General features: G+C 39.0%; 2 long non-coding RNA genes across 2 annotated transcripts; both read left to right on the forward strand.

Moving 5' to 3' along the window:
* The first annotated feature begins 1,292 nt into the window (after nt 1–1,292).
* On the forward strand, nt 1,293–3,481 carry LOC137885175 (uncharacterized). Its single transcript, XR_011104791.1, has 5 exons — nt 1,293–1,447; nt 1,609–1,995; nt 2,667–2,807; nt 2,984–3,033; nt 3,118–3,481. It is a non-coding gene; the product is annotated as an uncharacterized lncRNA (long non-coding RNA).
* Nucleotides 3,482–10,099: 6,618 nt separating this feature from the next.
* Nucleotides 10,100–12,315, forward strand: LOC137885235 (uncharacterized). Its single transcript, XR_011104792.1, has 5 exons — nt 10,100–10,281; nt 10,443–10,829; nt 11,501–11,641; nt 11,818–11,867; nt 11,952–12,315. It is a non-coding gene; the product is annotated as an uncharacterized lncRNA (long non-coding RNA).
* Nucleotides 12,316–13,058: the final 743 nt, after the last annotated feature.

Here is a 13,058-nt window from a genome sequence, read left to right on the forward strand (position 1 = left end):
GTCACTGATAATTGACTTATTCTAATGGGTCCTTTGAGAGATCGTAAACAATGATGACGAACATAAGCTCTCAGTCTGGCAACTGAATTATGACCACGAGTAATAGCTTGTCAAGCTATGCAAAGGCATTGACAACCACAGATCGCTAATGCAACCTAAACAAATTCCTTTTCCAGATCTGTGTGCTAGTGGGTAGAACACATTAGCACGTGGCCCGATATTTAGTGGCCAGACATATACAGTACCTGTATTTGGTGGAAAACATAGTGTGAAAACGTTGCACCAGTGAGAAATTATGAGCATACAAGTCACTCGATGTTCACAACTTCTTTATCTGCGCTCACGTACAGTACGACAAACACAACAAAATGACATTAGGGGTGCAACGGATCACAAAACTCGTGGTTTCAATCGTATCATGGTTTTGAGTCATAGATCGGATCAGCAGAAAAAAAATGGAGCAAATATAACTTGAAGATATGCCACCAAACCAATTGCCGATGAGCCATATCTCAATAGAACCTCCGTACGTTAGCTGTTAGCTCCCGTGCTGCCATCATTATTAGCTCTCCTCCTCCTGATTTCAACACAGATTTGTTATTCACAATGAAATAATTATCAGGGATCAGCAACTAGAAAGCATTCATGTCATAATATGATTTTTTAAAATAATTCTAAATACAAGCTCATTTGGGTTTATTATCGAGGCCAACCGTTCACGTGAGTTACTACGAGCAGCCACGGACGCGTTTGGCTAAATGTCACAAGTGACACTTTCACTCGCTACACTGAAACACCTGTTGCTCTGAAACGGTTGGAATTCTGTTGAATTAACGTAATCCCGCTGTTGGAATATCGATTCTGACAAACCGAATATGCAACAACCAGACATTTTGACGCTGTTAACAGTTTTAATTTGATGTTTAAAGCTTGCTTACTCGTCTGGATGGTAAATTGGCCTACAAGACTACTTGTTGGAACTGGAAGCTTCTGCCCACTGTATCCCACATTGTTTCCTAATTTGGAGGATTGTCTACTTCTGGTCCTTATGCATCAGACCCTCCAAGTCTATAACAACCCTCAGCATACTGTAAATCCTACAAAGACAACACTGCAAGTATTACAAGGCTGAAATCTACCATGTAATGGCAACACCTCAGTTAGATGCTGGGGTGTGGTGGGTTTTATCTTGTTGTCTCTGTTATTGAGTGATCACATACGGGAAACAGCCATAACAGCCCAGCCTGCCACATACCTTTACACAAAGAGAAAAACAACCACAGAAGAAAATGTTCCACTTGACTGGCCAATCACATTGTATACTTCCTTTGACAGACACGTCTACAAAAGGCATGACATCTTTCAGTAAGATCTGTCTCGCTGTCTTCCATATCTCGATCATCATCACACATGGACGGGCTGCACATTTTTCTGGTCGCTCTCTTAGGTAATTCTTTGAGACAAATTTTGGATATTTGATATTTAATTTTGAGAAAATTCATATACACTCGTTGTTGTGTTGAGCAGGAACCTGCACCTGCTGTAATGTGAAGTTGTGTAACACCGAGCACATTTCAATCTACTTTTAAGATTGTGTTTGTATTCCAGGAGTTGCATCCTGTAGTCATGATTGGATCTCTGGATCAGTGTTGGAGGCAACAGTCAGACCGGGAGACAACATCACTCTGTACTGTGACTGTAAATTATCAAGTGGAGTATACATATTGTGGTACAGGAACTGCTCTCATGAGAACCAGCCTTCTCTTGTCCTTGGAAAAAAAAAATCTATATATGGTTTTTGGAATATTCCTTCTGCTTTTCAATTTGTGAGAAACTTTTCTTCTGAATCCTATGACCTGCTGATCATGAACATCACTGATTCTGATGAAGGCCTCTACTACTGTGGAACTGAACAGCAAAGATTGGAAGATAAAGATAAAATTATTTCTAAAACTCTTTACAGATATGGCAACATCTCAACAAGGATACTATTCAGTAAGTATACTGGTCTATGTTTGTTCTATGAGTGACTGCATTGAATATATCAGTTGACTAAATGATTGGCTTACAGTAGGAAAATGTACGCAGACCCCATATATTCTTATATTAACAATGAAAAAGGTGAACTATCATGAAGTCTGAGAGTAAGATTGTGTCTACAGCCAATCTGGAGTGAAAAAGTAAAATGGTTTATACAAATAATTATATTCCCAAATCTGAGACTTCATGTATCTGAAGGTTTGTATGTCATCCTTAAATGTGCATTTCCATATGTATTTTTATGCATAGTGAGCTTTGGGATCATTTCACATTTTAAATCTGAGGCTCCATCAAAGTTAAAGGTTGCACTTTGTACTTCATTCTGAAAAGATCTGAACATCTTGGCAGAACAAATAATAATGTCGATGCAGTTTATTTTTTTCTCTGCTCAGTGAAAACTTGAGTTCTCAACAAACACCGCTGAATTTAATACAAATCCAACAGTGTTTTTATTTTTGGGGCTCTAGGTTCCAGGGCTCATGGAACAGCTATTACACTTATGTTCACACGCAAAGAGCTTTGTTCAGGAAAATTACACAAAAATGTAGTTTTTTCTAAATCGTTTGCCATTTTGGTGAGATCAGAGTTTAATGACGCTAACTGACACAACTTTGTTTTTTATTCAGACTCCAGTGAGACTCCTCACCTCGAGACTCCACACGACTGTGGTGTATGTTGGATTCTGCTGTTCTCCCTGTGTCCAGCTTTTGCTGTTCTCTCCTCTCTCCTCTCCTCTCTTCTGGTTTATCATCTCTGTCAGAAAAAAGGTAACGACTGTATACCTCTCATTTAGAGCTAAATGTCAGGAATATCCATGAGAATCTACAAAATTAAATTAAATGAAAAAAAAGAATACTGAATTCAGACAAGTCTCTTCTTTCGATCTGTGTTTGAGTTTGGACGCACCATGCTGTCTGTACTGATGTTGTATTGATTTCTGCAGCTCCAGAACCTCAAGCTGATCAGCAAAGACCTCCAGCAAGACTGCATCAGGTAGGTGTAACACTAGGATATATTGAATAATGGCAATAAATTAGTTCACAATCTTGATTCTAAACAACAAATGTCAAATTTTAGGATGAAGATGTGTGTTATGCTGCGCTGGAAATCCGGCAGGCATCACAGAGACCAAAGAAGAAGAAAACCCAGAGTTCTGAATTCAGCACCTATTCTGCAATCAATACTTCTAGGATGTAGAGACACTAAAACAAAATAACAAATATAACTATATAACATCTAACGATGGGAACAAACAAAGCGCAACACCAAGTCAGGCCATGTACCTGTAAAATATGGGGGGGGGGGGGCGATATCTATGACTGATGTGTATTAAAAAAGTTGTGCAGAAAATACTGTTGCTTTGTTGTTTGCTTTTTTGAATGTGGAGAGCAATGACATTTTGAAAGTTGATACTAAACTTAATTTCCTCACCCCACTTATAATAAATACACCTTTTTTTAAACTTCCAGAGAGAAAACCTGTTTGTTGTTGTTGATCACAATCCAGCTTCAGATTCACATTGTTTGATTGAAATCGATCTGTAACATTTCATAATGGCTGTGATGGCAACCTGTAACAAGACATGATTGCTGTTTTCAGGCAATTTCCTGTTCTTATCTCAAGTTAGCCATCAATCCGGACCATATAGAGTTTGGAACTTTGAGAATTTGTTATGTTGGAGCTCATTTTGTTACAGAGGAAAATGACATATCATACAAAGCCAAGACGGCTACTGTTTAATATTCTTACCAAGCTTACTCTTTTAAGGATGTCCCTGCCACACAGTTTCAAAGAAGTTAAAAAGACAACACAGAAGTGACAGTAAAGCCAACCACAATCGTGTCGCACCTTCTAATCAGTAAGGCTCACAGGAAACTCACAGTGACAAACAGTCCCTCACAGGACTGCAGAGCTTAACGTGCAGACAGGCTGAAGCTGCAGATTAGTGTACAGCTTCACCGTCCACAGTTCAGTGTGATCCTACATGTTGACAATAGAGACAATACTTCCAATAGACACAAACCAACGGCTCCTGGTCTCACACAGTGTTCCTTCTTTTACATCGTTGTAGCTCAAAAATGCTTTAAATTGGTTGACTGTATGAATTGCTAGATGGAGTATTTGTTGACAACAGTTTTGGTGTGTTTAGGAGTACTTTAAAAACTTTAAAAACAGCGTGATGGGCGGGGAAATGCTGGTGGTGTAATCTCAGTTCGTCACACCAGCTCCAGGCGAAACTCTCCTGACCTCCAGTGGAGCTGTTAAGTCACAAACCAAAAATACTTCTGGATGACGTTGGAGCCCCAAGCTGTCCTGAACAAACAGAACGAGATCATGTGGCATCTTGTTTCAAAATTGATTCGCTATAGCAGCTGCAACATTGTAATATAATACTCATTTCTCAACAGAGGGGCCAATCCTTCAAATCAAATCAAGACCCTGTAATTGGTACTATTTTACAGCTAATGTGACGTTCCCTCTTACTGATAATTTAGTTTGACAGTTTTACTACAAAATATTAGTAGTTTAATACGGACCCTTTGGCAGAAAATGTCTCCATTGACAAAACAGTGACAATAAACTGATTGATCATTCAATTCCAACAATTCCACCTCAACTATGTTTTCATGTTTCACATTGTTTTGGACAAACCCCACTGTCAGTGGCATGAACCACAGTGCATATGAACTAAATTCAGGAAAAAATATTTAAACTGACTGAATTTCTTCCTTCATTGTTTTATTCTTCACAGAGTATACGTGTGTTTTACTTAGGTTTAACTTAAAGATTGATCAGTTGCACACATTAGCATCCAGACAGAAAACCTCTCTGTTGTTGTTGATCACAATCCAGCTTCAGGTTCACATTTTTGATTGAAATCAATCTGTAACATTTCATAATGGTGGCGAATGTAACGAGACTCAAAGCTGTTTTCAGATAATTTCCTGTGTTTATCTCAGGTTTGCCATCAGCCCTCACATACACTCTTCACCAGTAGTGATACAATTCCCAGGTAGCTTTACAGGAAACCCACAGTGACAAACAGCTCGTCTTACGGCCGCAGAGCTCAACAGACTGAAGCTGCGGACTAGTGACTTGCTGAAGATGTTGGTGGAATTAAGTTAAAAGTGAGAAAATATTTCAATGTTTTCATTGTGAAACATACTATAAATAGTTCACGTGGAAGGAATCTCCACTAGCTCATTGAAAGAAGTGCTTGGCTGCTAATTCAGATGTTATTATTTATGTCTAACGACAGGCAGGTCAGAGCTCTGCAGCCCTCTCAGCTACATTTAGAAGTTTATTTCTGAATCTATGTCATACCAGTGACCACATCCTGACTTTATGAGCTCAAAGTCAGATCGGTCTGCTGTGCACTGTGTGCGAGCGTAATTTGTTCACAGAGAGATGCAGAATGTGGTTTCATACACAGGTACCATGGTCAAGATATGCTGTTTGGCTGCAACCTGATGTCTGAACAACATCTTATGGCATTTTTGGATTTACGTTTGTTTGCGGGACAAAATTTCAAGATGTTGTACCCGTACACATTTTCATGGTATTTAGGGAAACACTTCTTTAAAAAAAATGATGTGCTAAAAAAGGGAGGGGAAATGCTGATGTCCACCTCTCACTCCTAGTAGCAGTTTGCCACACCAGTGGAACTCTCCTGACCTCTAGTGGAGATGTTAAGTAGTAAAGCTAAAAGGACCCAAGAGGAAAATTTACTTGAAGCTGTCCAAACTAAATGACACAGTGCTAAATCATGATTGTTCATTTACTATAGCTGCTAGATTGTATTATTACCAAAACAAAACTAACTGCATTGGCTCTGACCAGCCTGCCACGCAGTGTGACAATATATAAATCCCTGTGTCACAAAATGACGAGGCCAAAGGTAATAAACTTTATTTGCACAGAACAAGTAATGCAATTATCATATCATGTACGTTGCTACGTTGTCATGTACTCTGAGAATTTTTAAATTTTTAGTTTATTGCAGTATGTGAGCTTATAGTTGTTATCAGCAAGAGTCCAAAACAACGAGCACAAGGAACAAATAGTCTCACAGGGGGAAGAGGAGTCCTTGTGTATCAGTTAGCACATCTGAGCCGATCACAGTTCAGATTCTTTCAGGGTGCAACTTACTTATAGTAGGAGTATTATAAAATGTGGGGCTTTATGAAAGTATGCTTGGATGCTTCTGACATTTTTAAAAGATCTAATCCTCTCTATATATTTCATCCCGACTCCAAAAGAGTGTTCTGCATGATGACGTTCTCTCTGACTTGCTTACTTGTACCTTTTTTTATCCACTCTTACTCTGGTAATACCTAGAAGTACTTCCACGTTCATTTTTTGAAAAAAAAAATTTCAAGCAAATCATATCTATTCTTGTATTGAAAGCAAAACACTATCAGGTAACCAACAAGAAGAACTATTTCTCTTCTCTCTCTATCTCTATTTATTGTCATATCTCTTAATCTGCATTATAATGATTATTGATTAAAAATGTAAAATTGTCTCTCAGGATTAAGATGTGATTTTAACTGGAGTTGTGTTCTGTGGCCAGTTGAAACTTGTCCCGAGCTCAACAATGTATCAGTAGTCAATTGTTTTTTCCCCTTTGAAAATAAATAAGTAAATGTGTCTCAAGTTATTACCATGAAGGTTTGACACCAGAAGCATCATCTCACCTCCTCAGGCAGATTATACTCTGACGTGAAACACGCTGTCAGGTTTTACAGACTATTGTGGTCTGATGACAATGTCACAGGTCCAAAATGTGAACTTTGAAAGAGTAAAGAAACAGCCTTCATTTCTGCTGGTGCAACGGTTCACAAAATTCTCGGTTCGGTTCGATACGACACAGTGGTGCCACGGTAAATGCCAGAGAAATATCCTTGATTTTGAAATATTTGTATTTATTAAAACTAACATCGTAAAGTATGTTCTTTTTGACTTTGAACAATGATGGATAGATTTGTGAACAGGAAGCTGCAGCAACTCCTGTTTTGTCTTTAACACGTGGGCTGCTGTTGTGCTTCAGTGAAAGAAGGTCACAATCTCTCTGATCTATGGAGGAAGCGAGAGATCCACTGCACTGCCGTTGCTTTCTGAGACGCTAGATTAATGACATGGTTAAAGCATACTATCTGTGGCCCTGGACCAGCAGCTCCAACTATATTCCTGGCATTGTCAGTAGTCACAGGAATGGTATAACATCAGCTCGCTCCAACTTCCACTGCTTCTGTCGTCTCTTGGGCCAAATCCTCACTGGTGAGACTCTCAGGGGACGTGTCTGAAGAACATGGCTTTTCATCTCCCATTCAGTGGTGAGGTAAAGGTAAAGTCAGAGTAACAGAGGGTGCTTCGGACATTCGATTCTCTACTTTATCAGAATTAAGATCTGGCTGGAATGGGCCCGTGAAGGAGTAGTGTCACGGGGCTCAATAACATTAAGCATGTTCGTAAAGTCTGCGTTTGCAATACTATTATTCTATGAATTGTTCAAACATATTGCTCAACAGAGGAGGGTCTATAAATGAGATAATGTAAAATCTATATTATTTTACAGCCACCGTGACATTACCCCAAAGCATCATCATGCAGTCAAGTTGTCTGCCAGACTTTCTACTAAATATGATCAATATTGCTGACAATATGTCTTTGCTCTCTAAAGTGGACCGTCTCACCATAACCGCAAAAAGTGCAAAAGCACCTGAAGAGATTCAGTCCCCAGTTACAGTGTGTGTACAGGTACAGTCATTTGAAGTCAGAGCGTCACACAAAAGTAGAAACAGTCACAGAAGAAAATGTTCCAATCAACCAGCCAATCACAACTTACATTTCCTGTCTGGGGAAAAGTCACGACATCTGGCAGTAAGACCTGTTTCCTTGTCTTTCTACACCGGCTCATCATCTCACATGGACAGGCTGCGTATTTTTCTGGTCATTCTCCAAAGTAATTTTTAGTAAACTTATTGAGATTTACTTTTTTCTTCTAATGAATCCATGCTAACATCTCAGTGTTTTTGTATTGAGTCTGCCTTCAGTGTATTGTGAAACAACCGTTCACCTCATTTCTTGCTTTTGTATTGTTTTGATATTCCAATAGTTGCATCCTGCAGTCATGATTGGATCTCTGGATCAGTGTTGGAGGCAACAGTCAGACTGGGAGACAACATCACTCTGTACTGTGACTGTAAATTATCAAGTGGAGCATACATAGTATCAAATACATGTTCTTGTGAGAGGAGATGGAAAAAAAATCGACCTTCATCAAGGACAGTGTTTCCTCTCATACAGACACCAAACCTCAGAGTTACACTGAACAGCTTATATGTGGTGAGGAAATCAACAGCGCGTCAAAGGCTGCATGGTAACACACACCATAAAAAGTGGACATCAATACAGGCATGTGTAGACACGCACACAGCTGTATCACAGCAACCACTGCATCAGTGGTATTACACTGTGTTCGAGCCCCAATGAAAAGACAAGTGTGTTTGATAGTTCCCACCATGAAGCTTTGACACTCTGTGTTTCATTCATCTCACCTCATCAGTCCTCTGAGATGATACGTTCTATCAGAAACTGTGAAAGTGAAGACAAACATACTTCTCATGTTCCTGTGTTTGGATACATCAAACCTCCAAAATAACAACTTTTATCATTCGTGGGCCTTTTCTGAAAAAGAAAGATGAGGTTTTTCTTCTATACGCAAGAGGTTGTATCAGTTTTGTTGAGTTACTGAATGATTTTTTTTAGAAGAACCGTAGGTCTGTTTGGTAGTCACTGATAATTGACTTATTCTAATGGGTCCTTTGAGAGATCGTAAACAATGATGACGAACATAAGCTCTCAGTCTGGCAACTGAATTATGACCACGAGTAATAGCTTGTCAAGATATGCAAAGGCATTGACAACCACAGATCGCTAATGCAACCTAAACAAATTCCTTTTCCAGATCTGTGTGCTAGTGGGTAGAACACATTAGCACGTGGCCCGATATTTAGTGGCCAGACATATACAGTACCTGTATTTGGTGGAAAACATAGTGTGAAAACGTTGCACCAGTGAGAAATTATGAGCATACAAGTCACTCGATGTTCACAACTTCTTTATCTGCGCTCACGTACAGTACGACAAACACAACAAAATGACATTAGGGGTGCAACGGATCACAAAACTCGTGGTTTCAATTGTATCATGGTTTTGAGTCATAGATCGGATCAGCAGAAAAAAAATGGAGCAAATATAACTTGAAGATATGCCACCAAACCAATTGCCGATGAGCCATATCTCAATAGAACCTCCGTACGTTAGCTGTTAGCTCCCGTGCTGCCATCATTATTAGCTCTCCTCCTCCTGATTTCAACACAGATTTGTTATTCACAATGAAATAATGATCAGGGATCAGCAACTAGAAAGCATTCATGTCATAATATGATTTTTTAAAATAATTCTAAATACAAGCTCATTTGGGTTTATTATCGAGGCCAACCGTTCACGTGAGTTACTACGAGCAGCCACGGACGCCTTTGGCTAAATGTCACAAGTGACACTTTCACTCGCTACACTGAAACACCTGTTGCTCTGAAACGGTTGGAATTCTGTTGAATTAACGTAATCCCGCTGTTGGAATATCGATTCTGACAAACCGAATATGCAACAACCAGACATTTTGACGCTGTTAACAGTTTTAATTTGATGTTTAAAGCTTGCTTACTCGTCTGGATGGTAAATTGGCCTACAAGACTACTTGTTGGAACTGGAAGCTTCTGCCCACTGTATCCCACATTGTTTCCTAATTTGGAGGATTGTCTACTTCTGGTCCTTATGCATCAGACCCTCCAAGTCTATAACAACCCTCAGCATACTGTAAATCCTACAAAGACAACACTGCAAGTATTACAAGGCTGAAATCTACCATGTAATGGCAACACCTCAGTTAGATGCTGGGGTGTGGTGGGTTTTATCTTGTTGTCTCTGTTATTGAGTGATCACGTACGGGAAACAGCCATAACAGCCCAGCCTGCCACATACCTTTACACAAAGAGAAAAACAACCACAGAAGAAAATGTTCCACTTGACTGGCCAATCACATTGTATACTTCCTTTGACAGACACGTCTACAAAAGGCATGACATCTTTCAGTAAGATCTGTCTCGCTGTCTTCCATATCTCGATCATCATCACACATGGACGGGCTGCACATTTTTCTGGTCGCTCTCTTAGGTAATTCTTTGAGACAAATTTTGGATATTTGATATTTAATTTTGAGAAAATTCATATACACTCGTTGTTGTGTTGAGCAGGAACCTGCACCTGCTGTAATGTGAAGTTGTGTAACACCGAGCACATTTCAATCTACTTTTAAGATTGTGTTTGTATTCCAGGAGTTGCATCCTGTAGTCATGATTGGATCTCTGGATCAGTGTTGGAGGCAACAGTCAGACCGGGAGACAACATCACTCTGTACTGTGACTGTAAATTATCAAGTGGAGTAAACATAGTGTGGTACAGGAACTGCTCTCATGAGAACCAGCCTTCTCTTGTCCTTGGAAAAAAAAAATCTATATATGGTTTTCGGAATATTCCTTCTGCTTTTCAATTTGTGAGAAACTTTTCTTCTGAATCCTATGACCTGCTGATCATGAACATCACTGATTCTGATGAAGGCCTCTACTACTGTGGAACTGAACAGCAAAGATTGGAAGATAAAGATAAAATTATTTCTAAAACTCTTTACAGATATGGCAACATCTCAACAAGGATACTATTCAGTAAGTATACTGGTCTATGTTTGTTCTATGAGTGACTGCATTGAATATATCAGTTGACTAAATGATTGGCTTACAGTAGGAAAATGTACGCAGACCCCATATATTCTTATATTAACAATGAAAAAGGTGAACTATCATGAAGTCTGAGAGTAAGATTGTGTCTACAGCCAATCTGGAGTGAAAAAGTAAAATGGTTTATACAAATAATTATATTCCCAAATCTGAGACTTCATGTATCTGAAGGTTTGTATGTCATCCTTAAATGTGCATTTCCATATGTATTTTTATGCATAGTGAGCTTTGGGATCATTTCACATTTTAAATCTGAGGCTCCATCAAAGTTAAAGGTTGCACTTTGTACTTCATTCTGAAAAGATCTGAACATCTTGGCAGAACAAATAATAATGTCGATGCAGTTTATTTTTTTCTCTGCTCAGTGAAAACTTGAGTTCTCAACAAACTCCGCTGAATTTAATACAAATCCAACAGTGTTTTTATTTTTGGGGCTCTAGGTTCCAGGGCTCATGGAACAGCTATTACACTTATGTTCACACGCAAAGAGCTTTGTTCAGGAAAATTACACAAAAATGTAGTTTTTTCTAAATCGTTTGCCATTTTGGTGAGATCAGAGTTTAATGACGCTAACTGACACAACTTTGTTTTTTATTCAGACTCCAATAAGACTCCTCACCTCGAGACTCCACACGACTGTGGTGTATGTTGGATTCTGCTGTTCTCCCTGTGTCCAGCTTTTGCTGTTCTCTCCTCTCTCCTCTCCTCTCTTCTGGTTTATCATCTCTGTCAGAAAAAAGGTAACGACTGTATACCTCTCATTTAGAGCTAAATGTCAGGAATATCCATGAGAATCTACAAAATTAAATTAAATGAAAAAAAAGAATACTGAATTCAGACAAGTCTCTTCTTTCGATCTGTGTTTGAGTTTGGACGCACCATGCTGTCTGTACTGATGTTGTATTGATTTCTGCAGCTCCAGAACCTCAAGCTGATCAGCAAAGACCTCCAGCAAGACTGCATCAGGTAGGTGTAACACTAGGATACATTGAATAATGGCAATAAATTAGTTCACAATCTTGATTCTAAACAACAAATGTCAAATTTTAGGATGAAGATGTGTGTTATGCTGCGCTGGAAATCCGGCAGGCATCACAGAGACCAAAGAAGAAGAAAACCCAGAGTTCTGAATTCAGCACCTATTCTGCAATCAATACTTCTAGGATGTAGAGACACTAAAACAAAATAACAAATATAACTATATAACATCTAACGATGGGATCAAACAAAGCGCAACACCAAGTCAGGCCATGTACCTGTAAAATATGGGGGGGGGGGGGCGATATCTATGACTGATGTGTATTAAAAAAGTTGTGCAGAAAATACTGTTGCTTTGTTGTTTGCTTTTTTGAATGTGGAGAGCAATGACATTTTGAAAGTTGATACTAAACTTAATTTCCTCACCCCACTTATAATAAATACACCTTTTTTTAAACTTCCAGAGAGAAAACCTGTTTGTTGTTGTTGATCACAATCCAGCTTCAGATTCACATTGTTTGATTGAAATCGATCTGTAACATTTCATAATGGCTGTGATGGCAACCTGTAACAAGACATGATTGCTGTTTTCAGGCAATTTCCTGTTCTTATCTCAAGTTAGCCATCAATCCGGACCATATAGAGTTTGGAACTTTGAGAATTTGTTATGTTGGAGCTCATTTTGTTACAGAGGAAAATGACATATCATACAAAGCCAAGACGGCTACTGTTTAATATTCTTACCAAGCTTACTCTTTTAAGGATGTCCCTGCCACACAGTTTCAAAGAAGTTAAAAAGACAACACAGAAGTGACAGTAAAGCCAACCACAATCGTGTCGCACCTTCTAATCAGTAAGGCTCACAGGAAACTCACAGTGACAAACAGTCCCTCACAGGACTGCAGAGCTTAACGTGCAGACAGGCTGAAGCTGCAGATTAGTGTACAGCTTCACCGTCCACAGTTCAGTGTGATCCTACATGTTGACAATAGAGACAATACTTCCAATAGACACAAACCAACGGCTCCTGGTCTCACACAGTGTTCCTTCTTTTACATCGTTGTAGCTCAAAAATGCTTTAAATTGGTTGACTGTATGAATTGCTAGATGGAGTATTTGTTGACAACAGTTTTGGTGTGTTTAGGAGTACTTTAAAAACTTTAAAAACAGCGTGATGGG

Source organism: Cebidichthys violaceus, unplaced genomic scaffold (assembly GCF_023349555.1).
Source record: "Cebidichthys violaceus isolate CVI_PGR_0920_01 unplaced genomic scaffold, fCebVio1.0.p SCAF_4, whole genome shotgun sequence".
Lineage (NCBI taxonomy): Eukaryota > Metazoa > Chordata > Actinopteri > Perciformes > Stichaeidae > Cebidichthys > Cebidichthys violaceus.